The sequence below is a fragment of the Cryptomeria japonica genome, chromosome 2 (genome assembly GCF_030272615.1).
Source record: "Cryptomeria japonica chromosome 2, Sugi_1.0, whole genome shotgun sequence".
NCBI lineage: Eukaryota > Viridiplantae > Streptophyta > Pinopsida > Cupressales > Cupressaceae > Cryptomeria > Cryptomeria japonica.
The window spans coordinates 163,498,266-163,510,025 of NC_081406.1; positions in this window are offsets into that span (position 1 = coordinate 163,498,266).

Here is an 11,760-nt window from a genome sequence, read left to right on the forward strand (position 1 = left end):
ATTAAAATCACCTCCTAGAACTATATTTTCCATTGGAAATCCTTGAAGGACCTTATCCAAATCCCTCCATAATGCTAGCTTTTGATTATTATAAACTAGCCCATAGACATTTATAATTGTTATATTGACATCTATGTGATTTCTTCTTAAGGAGCCTTCTATCCAATGTCTTCTACTTGTTATTTTCACAAAATATACTCTTCTAGGACTCCACGAGAGTGTCAAGCCTCTAGAAGAGCCCACTACTTCAACAAATTCCACCTCCCAAAGGTATAATTTATTTTTTAAAGATGTCGTCTGATCTGCATTTAGTTGGGTTTCTTAAAGCAAAACTATAGCAACTTTTGAAAGTTTTATACAATGCTTCACCAAGCATTGTTTGTTAGGGGCATTCAATCTCATAACATTCCATGATAATATCTTCATTGTTCCAAGGAGAGGGTCTTCCCCTTCCCTGAGCTCCATAGGGTTGATATTTTCAGTTGGTCCTTAGCTTCACCATCTAATTTCTTGAGATATGATAAAGATTTTCTTCCTCTCCTACATCTAGTTTATTGTCAACGATCTAGTTTAATCTTATTAGGATGGTTTTCCTATAAACCCAAAGATTCTATATCTTTATAGCATTCAAATTCTTTCAATTGTTCTATGTCAATGCCTATTATTCCAATACCTTCATCCTCTAGTTCCTCAAGATTTAGGATTTTCTGAAGGAGAATTTACTTTTCAATCTATGATTCTTCACTTTCTACTACCTACGGATTTGAGATACCTAAGAAATCACAAACAATTGCTAACTCTAAAGAGATCGAAGAAACTTCCTCTATAAAATCTATCTCCTTATGATCTGGGGAAAAGATGTTTTGCATAATAGGATGGGCTCCAAGATCCTTGGAAACCTTTATATCCTTATGCTTTAAACCTACAATTATGGAAGGGATGGGCTCATTCCTTCCCATAGACTCGAAAGAGGATAACGTTATAGACTTCCTCACAGGAACTGATTGAGATCCCTTCCTATTTTTCTTTCCCAATAATCTCGGAGACTTTCTTCTATCTGATTAAATAAGGCTTTGGGCCACAAATGATTTTGAATTTAATACAACACTCGACATTCCTTTTTGCTTATTTGAACTGCCTAATGGTCTCCCTCTTTTTACTCTTCTTGGAGTACAAAACTCATCCCCTATCACACCCATATCATTCTCTTTGGAAAAGGGGACTATTGCCCTATCAGGTTGGAAATTTCGTTCTATTAAATTCCTCTACCTTCTTTTGACAAAATGGTCTCATATCTAACCTTAGAATATTTCTTTTTGTTTCCTTTGTTTGAGGATTTCTCCATTTCTTGAGAAAAATATTTTCTATACCTTTTATACAAATCTTAAGAGAAAAATATTTGCTCCCACAAAATAAATGATCTTTTTCCTTTATCGGCCATAATCTTTCATTGGTCATAACATTCATACCCTTGGACTCAATAATCTCTATATTTCTGCTAACTCCTTCAAGAATTAAAAGAGGATTCTATTTTTTTATTAAAATGTCTAGCATCTTATTCAGGGAATCCTCATCAATTCTAAAGCATAATAGCCTCCATAGGAATTCTCACCAGTTCAAATAAAATGATATTGGAGTAAAAATATATTGCCAAATCTCTTCACTAGTGATTTTACAAAGGGGAACCTTTCTATTTTGTCCCACCTTTTTTATTAGGGTAGAAGAGTTCTCATGTGATCTTTCAAAGTCAACTACTTCTTTAGTTTGATAATGAAAACTTTGAGCTTTATTCCCCTATCACTTGGTATGCTATCTCCTCTATGAGACTATCTTGAACTTCCTCATACTACTTTTGGCCATATACCTCTAAATCTCTCAATGAAACATTCCCCCTTAAAGGCTCCAAGCTCTCGGAGACTATTTGAGAAGATGATTTGGGAGAACAAGGAGAGGAAATTTTTGGGAAGAGATCTAGATTTTTTAATCTATCAGCTATGGGTGGACTAAGAGCAGAGAAAGAGGAAATAATAGGGTCTGAATCCAAGTCAACGAGATAGCTAGAACAATTGAAGCTTGAGCAAGAAGAGGATGGATGATTAGACAAATGACAAAAACCACAAACCAAAGAAGGCTCTTCGTAAAATAGCTCTTGAGACCATCCACCATTTCTAAAGTTTATCTACAAAGAAGAGGGGAAATCTTTAGTTATATCCATAAGCAAGAAAAGTTTGACAGAAATATTCTGATTATCAAAAAAGATTAGATCATTTATGACAAAAATGCCCACTTTATTTCCAATAGCCTCTAGGATCTCAATCTCCCTATATTCAAGCTAGAGACTATGTAGTTGAACCCATATGGGGATAAATTTAACAGACGCCGAGATGGGATTGAAGTTCAGATGCCAAATTTGCATATGAAGAACAAGGAAATTATAAAACCAAGATTTGGATCTAAAAACAACATCTCTACTTTCTTTTGATTCAAATAGAGATATAGAAAAACTATTTCCTTGATCTATTAAAAAAATCTCAAACACTCCAGACCAATTCTCTGTTACCCATTGAAATAGACTTTTTTAATCAATAAAAAATTTCCAAAACTTAAATATAAATGCTCACTAGTGTAAGTCCAAGATCTGAGGAGAAAGGGAAGATTCTGAAGAGGTAATGCTCAAATATTTATGTTTTTTCCCCACTCCCAACCTCTTGCTCTTTTCTCATTTCCTTACTACCAAACACCATTTGGTTTCTATATAATAACTATTTTCCTCCTCTTCTTCTTCATCCTTTGTATTTTATTTTGCCAAAGGGAGTATCTGTGTCAGGGCTATTTCTTTAATTTCTTGCTCCAAGAGAAGACTATGATTCTTGCAAGCCCACACCTTTTAAATGATTACCCCTTGGGAAGCCCTTACTAAATCTTGACCCATGGAATCTTTCACCTTCTCCTACTCTATTTTGAGAATATGGAAGAGTCCTTTGAAAGAGTGGAATGTTATTTGGAAAGGATGGAGAAAAGGTAAAGTCTCCAAATCTCCCAACTTTGTTAGATTCGGGAGGAATATAAGCATTCATCACTTTCTTTTAAAATTTCCTATTCCTCATCCCATTCGAAGACTTAAGGACTTCATTTCTTCTATTAAAAATATTCTAGTGTTTTGTAGACCAGGCCTTCCTCAGTAGGGGGGGATTTACTAGAATCCCTAAAGGCCAAAGACGAAAAATTGGTATATTGTTCGGAAAGGAGACTAATTTTTTCCCAAAAGAAGATCTTTGACCATAGGATCGTCTACTAGATCTTCCATCATCCTACCAAAACTTGATTCTTCCATGTTGATTAGAGATTCTTCTTTCAAAGGAATGTCTAAGGTTATCGCCTGGACGATGAGATGACTAGGGACCTCTTCCATACTGTCTGAAATCCTTGTTTAAGCCCTAAAATCTCCCAACAAATCTCCAAATGTCTCTACTTGGCTCCCACCACATTGCTCTGTTGCGACTCATCTCTATTTTTCTCCATGTTTAGGTGATATTAAAAATATTATTTGAATGTACTATTATATTTTTTTAAAAAGGAAATTATGATGTCCACTTAGTTTGATTCAAATCATACATAAAATAAATAGAGATGTCATATATCATATTATACATGTCACATAAAGTATATTACATAAATTATGTTATAATAATTAAATTTAATCAGCTCATTGATCCATGAATTATGAATAATGGTTTGCACAAACCCATTTCCACTCAACACTCATTGAATGTAGATGATACTAAGAGAATAACGTGTGTCAGTAAATAATTGTAACAATGCCTATATATGAAGCATGAAATACTATATAAATTTTGTCATGCATTGAAACAAAATATGGAAGTATTTTATTGAAGCTATAATAGATGAAGATGCTTGATTTTTAATCCTATTTACGTAAAGTTTTGAAAGTATGATTGATATCTCTTATTTTATTCATTCTTTTTAATTTCACTTTAAAACGGTTAAAGTTAAATTAAATTAAAAAAAAATTAGACTTTTGAATTACAAAAGTCCTAACATTTCTAACAAAATTTGTATTAAAAAAGTATTAGAAAAGGTTAAAAAAATCATAAAGATTAAGTGAAAGAACTAAGTGTATGGTATTAGAAAAATTGGAGGTTGAACGGTCTTTTGAAGAGTCATTTATGTTGGTTGTTCCATGAACCATGGTTTGAATTTCAAATGTTCAAATGTCATTTTGGTTTTTGAAAGAAGAAGGGCTACAAATAGAAATGGAGGACGTTTAATAATCTATCCATCTCTTCAAGATATTTCAAATCATGCATTACAATCTTTTCATTCAGTTCCCTCCAATATAAAAGTTGTTGATTTTGATGATCTGGAGGCAATAATAATGCAATTTTTTAAGTTTAATCATGTCGATACCCTAGAATTGCACCATGAACCATTGACACGAAACCTATTAGTCCTAAATAGGTTTGCAATTCTTAGGCCAATTGCAACAACTTAACAATGGCATAGAAGTTTTGGATCAAGTAATTGACTCTCTTAATCTTATTGAACACCAACTTCTTAAGAGGCAACAATTTATGTTATAGAAAGGCTGGTGAAAATTTGTGAGAAAACATATCCCAAAGAACCACAAAAATTACATGTTGTTGTATGAGGAAAAAAATAGTCAATTGCTAAAAAAATATGTAGAATGTTGTCAAAAGGATGATAAGAATAGATCCACAATCTATCTTTCATACTAATGAAGAGTGCAGCCACATGAACCAAAAAGTTAACTCAAGATATGTTGCTTTTCTATAGAAGGTTTGACAAAGAACAAGCTAAATGGGGGAAAAAAATGTAAAAATAAGAGAGAGAAGGAACGGAAGAGGAAGTTGCAATGGAAGAGAAAAGACACCAACGGGGATTTAATTTCTTACTAGTCCAATTACAAATGTATGTTTTTTTTAAGCAAACAAACCGGGGAAAAGGACCTTTTTCTTTCAAGGCACATTTAACAGAGGAAAAAGACACAAAAGATGTTGTTGTGAATGAAGAGGCCTTGAAAACTTATTGGATGTTGTCAATACGCAAAAGCAAATCACAAACTTTTTTGATGATCAATGTAAAGGCTTCATGAATCTAAGGATTTTAGTAGTAATATGGACCTATGAATCTTTAATGCTTCATACCTCATCAATGCAAGCAGCCACTATGTTCCATGCCACTTTGATAGGATACCAACTAAAGGGTCTTCAATGACTTGTAAATTGTAATGAAATGTTAGTGAGGTATAGTGGCAGACGAGATGGTTTTAGGTATCATTCTTGGTTCATTTGGCTAAGAAGAAGAACAAATGGGTATGATTGTTATATTTGCTTCTGTTGTGCCTAATTTGGCCAATAAATGTAAGGAAAAGAATAAATCCAAGAAGTTTTTATAGGAAGAATTCAAACTTCATATATTTTTCAAAAATTATCAAATCCTTGTCAATGATGAACATTACTACCAAGTGACAATACATAATTTAAGATGAAGCTCAAACAATTTAAAGATCAAATAGTCAAAAGTAAAAAGTTTAAATATACTAAAATTAAATCATTAAAGTTATTTAATGAAAGTTAAATTTATTAAAATTAAATTTACATTATTAAAATTAATTTATTAAAATTGAAATTAAATTAAATTTTTTAAATATATTAATTCATATACTTTTATTAAAATCAAACTATTTAATTTCACTAAATATAACTAAAAATATATTAAAACTATTTTAAATTCATTTTTTCCATTTAGATAAATATTATTATTTTTCATTTGATACATGTTGCAATTGTGGATGCTATTCCAATTATTTCCTCATACTCAAAGTGTATATGGTTAGGAGGGTGTTGGGTGACAGAACATCAACTCGGGTATCAGTATATCACCAAAACAGTTTAATAAATAATTCTACACTACTGTAAATACGCGCATAGAAACAAATGAAAATTAGGGAAAATACATTGGATGATGGCTTCAGTATTAAAATCAGTCCCACAGTAAAAACCCACAAAAAATTGTACTCAACAAAACTTTTCGTTCTAATATTAAGAAAAATCACTCAGATTTTAACACTAATATTTTTCATGAATCTTCAGAATCAAGAGATACAAAAGTGCTCTCTGATTTGTGAATGCTAATTTTATTAACTTTTTTAATTAATTAAATAATTTTATTATTTAATTTATTCAACATTATTTATTAATTTTATTAATTTATTTTTTAATGAATTAAATAATTTTATTATTAGCCAATAGGCTTATTGCGTGGGGTTTTTAGCAAAACCTGTCTCAAGCCCGTGTATGGTATTCTTTTGCCAGTTTATGGTTTTCTTCTTTGCTGTCCGGTAAACACCATTAGAAAACTAAATGAGAAAACCTCTTTTTTGCCTGCTAAACTCCATCAGAAAACAAGCCGGGAAATTATCAAGCAGATTTCCAATCAAATCAGATTTCCAATAGATCAAATCTAATCTTTTAGTTAAATCAAATCTTTAGCAACTCGCGTCTAATCTTTTTAAAGAAACATGGTCATGTCATTAATTAACCCTTCCTCTGTTCTCTTTGCTTTGTTTGTGCGCAGGTTTCTGATTCTTGTCTCTGTTTTATTACCTTGCACAACCCCCTTTCCTCGGTGATGAAGCACGCCTTTCTTCCTCTGCACTCGGCCGTATCTTTTTTTGGAGAAGGGGCTACTGAATTGAAGAGGAAAGTAATCTTGAATAGGAGAAGGCTGGAAGGAAGCACAGGTAATAAGAAATTTCATTTTAAGACTATAAGATGAAGAGTTTTGAGAGAACTATGGTACTAGGCATGTTACATTTTAATTGTCGTGCTCTGTACTTGAAGAATGCATAGGAGGATATGCCAGTCCGTTATTGAGAGAAATTTTTCTTTGAGCACTTATTATATTCTCTGTTTTATTTTCCACAATGGTACTTCAGAGAAAGAAGGCATAAACTTAATCCTTTATCGTTTTATTGTTTATTCTCTTAGGGAGAAACAGAGAACAAAACAAATATGAACTAAAAGAGAAATGTATGGAATATTTACCTGATGCTATATGTTGATATTAAAATTGCTTTGTGATCTAAATAAACATGTCAAAGAATATTTAAAATTGTAGAGTTGCAGGGTGTTATATTGAAATCAGTCGTTGATGATTTATGAGGCATTTTAAAATGGATAATTTCAGTTAAGTAATATGATTTGATTCAGAATTTAGCATTGGTTTCTTTTTCTAAATGACAATTACCAACATGTATTATCTTTGAAAGAAGCTGCTACAAGAATGATGTCATAAACTTCTTGAAGCTGATAGACATCCAGCTCGTGATCCACTATAAACTCTTTGAAGCTGATTAAAATCCAGGGCATAAGTACAGGGATTCCAATATCCAAAGAGGATGGAATTCTCAAAAATTAACAATAGCGCTCTAAATTTAGTATTATCTAAAGTTCCTAGCATACTTTCTATCCTACTTCTCCATTTCTACAACAGCTAAAATGGCATACCTTCCTACGCCGAAGACTTTATAAACACATGAAGCTCCAGAGGAAAGTGAAAGCCTGTTGAATCTTTTATTAAGGTGTGGACAAATGATTTCGCCTGTAGCAATTAGTCTATTTCTTAACAAATGCATAGGCCTAATGCCTCAGCATTGAATGCCTGCACCAAAAATATAATTGGGCTTTGAATGTTGTCTAAAATATATTGTGGTTATATTCCAAATTTTATGAAGGAAAATTTAAATTAAGGCATTTCTTCTTAATGCAAATAAAACGGAACATACCCAAACTTGCAGAAATTCATGATCTTTGGGTCACAAGAGAGGAAACCAAAGGAAAACTGCCCATTTGGCATTTCTGCATTAGATAGTTGAAAAGCTCATTTCTTAACAATTTCATCGGTATCCCTTTCCTTTACTACAGGGTATATTGACATGGCATTTGATAATTAATTGTTGTCTTTCTTAACCAATTTCCTTTGCTATGCCATGCCCTGCCAAAACTCTGCCCTTACGCTTCTTGGGTACATGGCCTTCTGTCATAACTATTCTGGATAGACGAGGTCGTCTTCCCCAGCATACCTATCTCGATTATTCAATCACCAATCTGCTTGCAGCTATTATCATTGCCACAACATTTGGACAGATTGGCAGTAATGCTCACAACATCCCCAATTTCTTCTTTCAGCTCAACCAGGTAATATTGTTACTGCTCTATTTCATTTAAATGCTGCTTTATTTGAAATATGTGTTTTTTATCTTGTCACACATCAATCTGAGATAAAATGAATATGCCCTATGGAACCACAAAATCCAAGTTTCAGATTACAAATTGGTTGTTTCTTGGGAATTTGAAAATGTTTTCACGTTTCAGTGCACAAAGTTATTGGTCAAGCATGTCAAGTCTAGCTGATTTTTACTTTTTCCATATCACTGTGCATGATTAATAAATCTCTAAATTTTTTAAAATTTTATATATAAATAAATGTTTACATTTATTGTAAATTTCTTGTATGTATGATTGTTGAATTAATCACAAGAGCCCAGTTGGGTATGAAGGATTGAACATACGAAGTTCAAGCTATTGAATTTTATCAAATCTAGATTCATATGGGTTTTTGAATCCATGCATTATTGTGACAACCCACAACCCACATGGAGATGCGATCCTATTAAATCTGTGTTGGCTCTGTACTGGGATAAATTAAAATCAATTATAGATTGGACTGAGGAAGCATCTCTATGCAGAATTTGAGTTGTATAGACTGCAATATAAATCCAAAAAACTTGCAACATGAAACAAAGTGACAGTCATAAAATAACATTCATATAAACATGGATTATAAAGAAAGTCGGTTTTTATGTGGCCATAAGCATTTCAAATACCCTTTTAATTGCTTTTCAACATTCACTTTCCCATGTTTCTACAAATTATCCACAACTAACTACAGGGACTCAATAATTGAATAATTTTTGTAAATTTGGTACACAAAATGTAAAGATTGTAATTTGGTATTTTAATTTGAATATTTAAATTAGGACTCTTCAAATATTGTTGTTTTTTAACTACAGTTTCTTAAATATTAGAATTTTTGAAATAATCCTCTTGAGTTATCACTGAATTTCTTCTTATATTTCACTTTTATGCTTGCATGATTGCATCTATTGAAGGCATTTTCCATTTTGAATCTTCAACCATTAAACTAGATATTAGGATTAAAAAGATAATCACTCCAACCTGTCCATAGAAATGGTTATTTATTAGGTGTACAATGGCCCTAGTCTATTATATAAAATTGTACCAATAAATAACGATAACGATGATGATATATGTATATGTAAGTTTCATAAGTTGATTATATGACTGATTAGATATTAGTTAGATTTGAGAAGTTTCATGTTTGGGTTACATTTGTGGATTATGATGATAGGTCATTGGTGGTGCATATTTGGGGAGAGAATATAAAGATATCAGCTTTTCATAATTTATTTTAGTTCTTTCTGCTGTTTTTTGATTCGATTATTTGTGTTGTTTCTGGATTCAATTGTGTCAACATTGGGTTCAATGGAAATCTGCAGGAGAATGTGGATTAGATTGAATTTACATTGCTCGTTGATGGGCATGTAGATTATAGAGAATAGCCTTGATTGGAGCTATTGTTGTGGATATTTATAATACTTCCATTGGAGTTTCTAATTGACTTTGATTTCATTTTATTTTCCATGATTGGGTTCAATGAAAAGCTGTAGGGGAATGTGGATTACAGTGAATTTACAGTGAAAATATTTGATAAGCACTAGAGCTTTGAGCATCCTTAGGGTGGACCACTCTGTATAATCACAAGGCTTTGCAAAGTTTAACATAATGTTAAGAGATTATAGTAATACATGGGTTTTGGTCCATCAAAGGTAAAATATGAGTGCATTATAATGTGTTCATATTTTGAGTTTGATAAAATAAAAAATTATATATATATCTATATAAATCTATATTAGATAAATTATTTTGTAGAATGATGTTGATAATTCCGACTTCTATATTTTGATAATTCCAACTTCCAAGTAACAATATGGTATTGGTCTTGTATACTATACAGAAAAGATTTTTTTTTAAATGTTGTGTCTTGGTGGCAAATATATCTATAGTCAATTAAATCATTTTTTGTCACATTATTTCTTTTATGACAAGAAATTTATATTTTGATATAGTTTTTTTTTTACAATGATGATAATTTTTGAACCCAACACACTTGATTTTCAACATTCTCAGAGAGTTTGGAGATGACATTATGCTGCTGTATATGTAGCTCAGTTTGATGACGTTCCTTTGAATGCAGAATTATTGAGAAAATTTAAAATTGTTTTATATTTACTTTTGAGAATAAAGATCTCCCTTGAATACCTTCTCTTTATCCAATTTCAATAATGAAATTACCTATCATTATATAAAAGTGAGGTATTATAATCTCAATACCTCATATAATCATTTCTATATTTAAATTGCAAAAAAAAAAGAATTATAAATAAAGCATTTTTTCAATAGTTTATGTAGATATGTGTGATCTTTATTATTTATTTTGAGATTCCAATTAATACAATAGTTTGTATAGATATATATGTTATCCTTATTTTCTATTGTGTATGTACAAGAACAAAATGAGTATATCAATAGCAAGAGTTAATTCAATTTTTTAGATCACCTATGTAAGAGGAGGGCAATTATTTCCATATTTTTTATCAAATATTTTTTAATTTGTAAAATACTTATTTGGGTATTTAAATCAATTGAACATCATACCTCATATAAACTAGATTGTGACATGTAGATAAATATTTATTATTTTTTAATTATTGATAAACATTCTTGAACTTAAATTAACATATAAACTTTAAAAAACTATCAGCCTAATCCTTGCACCCCCTTTGGTGCAAGTGCTAATTTAATTAATTCAACATCATCACTAATTTTTCTTCTTTAATTAATCAAATATTTTATTATTTAATTAATTCGAAGTCATTCTTCTAATTTAACTTTCAAATTCAAATGTCGAAATTTCTTTTTATTCAGATAATTAAATAATTTATTTTTTAATCATCTAATTTTTTTCTAAAATTAATTAAATAATTTTAATATTTAATTAATTATTTCACTTCACTTTAACTAAATAATTTTTATTATTTAATTAAATTTTCTATCTTCTAATCTTAAATAATTATATCAAATTTAATTAGCTAACAATATCTCCTTAATTAAACAAATTTTCAAAATTATTTAATCTCATTTGCATCTCATCTGATTTTGAATAAATTCCAATTTCCTTTCAAATTCAAATTAACTTCACTTTCTTTTCATTTTGTTTTAATTTCACATTTTTGAAACCAAATTTCACTCCAAATTCAATTTCATTCAATTTCCTACATGTTGAAAAGAAAATCCTTAACTTTCAATTCTACTACCACTAACTTTCAATGACAAATCAATCAATCTTTTTAACTCTCAATCAATTCGGTCTAACTAAATCATGCAATCAATTCCACATCATAATTATCTCCCATCAACCTATCTCATGAAATCTAAACCATTGATCATCTACATTTTCATATTGATCTCAACCATCAAATCAAATTTTTAAAATCTATAAATTCAACATTAATCTTTTATTTTTGACAACCACTATTGTCATATTCTTGCGCTTCTATTTTGAAGATTTTCTTGT